Genomic DNA, 1,807 nt, shown 5'->3' with positions numbered 1-1,807 from the left:
AGTGAGAGTGCTCAAGGCTGCAAGGGCTTGATAAAGAGAGAAGTTTGCTGTTTGCCTTCAATGGGGTTGGATGATACTGCCAAGAAGAGAGACTGGCCCAAGTGTCACACCCAGCAGGGGAGGGGAGTAATAGGGTTCAGTTAGTCGATTCCTATTCCACTGGCTGCTTCTGGTATGAAATGTTATTAAATGCTAAAACAAGCCAGGTGACTTACATGTTTCATATAATTTATAGTGCAAAGTTTCTCTTCTAGTCCTTCTCTAGTAATAGATAATGTTGTCACTATGGTCCTTAAAAAAAAAAAAGGGAAAACAGCAGTTTGGAAATCTGGTGCACATAGCTATCAACTCCAAAATGCAGTAGTACTTAGTCATTTCACCAAGATATAAATTGCTCTCATTAAAAAAGGGGGAAAAAACACCTTTATCTGGTACGAAGTATGAGAAACCACTTAACCCTTAGCACTATGACTAGCTTGGCACAGAGAATTGGTTTTACTAAGTCTAAGAAGCACCCCTTGGTTCTGTTTTACAATCTCTAAAACATACAAGAATTAAGTAGAAAATCTTTTGAATGAATAATTGTTTAAAGGGGAAGAGGTTAAATACCATATTTTTTAAAAAACACCAATGTCTTTATTTGTTACAAATAAGACTTAGATTACTAACACCAAAAGATTTTTAAAACTGTACTTTGCATTTCACTATTTAGTTTAATTATGCTCTGGTTTAAGCAGGAATTATTTCGGGGATGTTCTGTGGCCTATGTTATTCAGGAGGTCAGACCAAATGATCACAATGATCCGTTCTGGCTTTGCAATGTAGGAATCTATAGTTATTTGTTCTTTGGGTTTCTCTTTGCTCAGACAGAGAAAATAGATCAGTCAGTAAAGCTGTTGGAACAGCAAAAATATGGATAAAAAAACCAAAGTCTGAGGTTCACAAAGATTTGAGGGGGTAATATACTAGTTCAAGAGTATTCAGACAGCCACTGGAGTATTTGTGAAACTGTTTGCCAGTCCTGAAAGTGTTATGGATTTTAGGGCAAACTTTTATTTGGATGAAAATTCAACCCAGGAAGTTCCCTACTTGTGAATTGCTAGTCACTATATTCCTGTTTTCAGTCCACCAATAAGGGTGCAGCAATAACAACATGTGACAGTTGTTGACTAACCTATAGGCTGAAAATGACAATCCACACATTTAAAGAAAATCTGGATCAACTCACCAGTGTCGCTAACATCAGCCCTGACCATACAGTTAGATCTATATGGATGCACTACTGCTCCTGCATGAAGCCCTGTTGCAGGATTTGAAACAAGTCATTTGAATATCTCTACTACTTCAGTTTATATTTTGATACCAGTCCATTATATTTCCAGGATCTCATGCTTTATAACAATTCTGCAATGTCTGGCTTGCAATCACATCAAAGGAATGGGGTTTTCCTGTTGCCATATGTACCATTTTAAACACACACCCACAAAAACCCTTTAGGAATTGTTTTTGTCGGTCTTTGATTTGGAAAAAAACCTTCTTGTTGTTTTTCTTTTATTCAAAATTTGCATTTTGGATCAAATTAACATGTCTGAGTGCCCCTTTAAACAATCTGTTTGGGAGAAAGTGGAGTTAGGCTTAATACTTGATTTGAACCACAGAAATTGTAACACTGATGAAAGATCAGTACTATCACATGGCACTTGAATGAGCCGTCAGCATTTGGCTGACCAAGAGCAGAATATGTCTTAACCAAATAATGGCCACTTAAAACACTAGATGATTCCTCTTACTCTGCACAGTGTAGCAG

The sequence above is a fragment of the Dermochelys coriacea genome, chromosome 3, assembly GCF_009764565.3.
Source record: "Dermochelys coriacea isolate rDerCor1 chromosome 3, rDerCor1.pri.v4, whole genome shotgun sequence".
Lineage (NCBI taxonomy): Eukaryota > Metazoa > Chordata > Testudines > Dermochelyidae > Dermochelys > Dermochelys coriacea.
The sequence above is the reverse complement of the archived record's forward strand: the minus strand, read 5'-3'. Positions refer to the sequence as shown.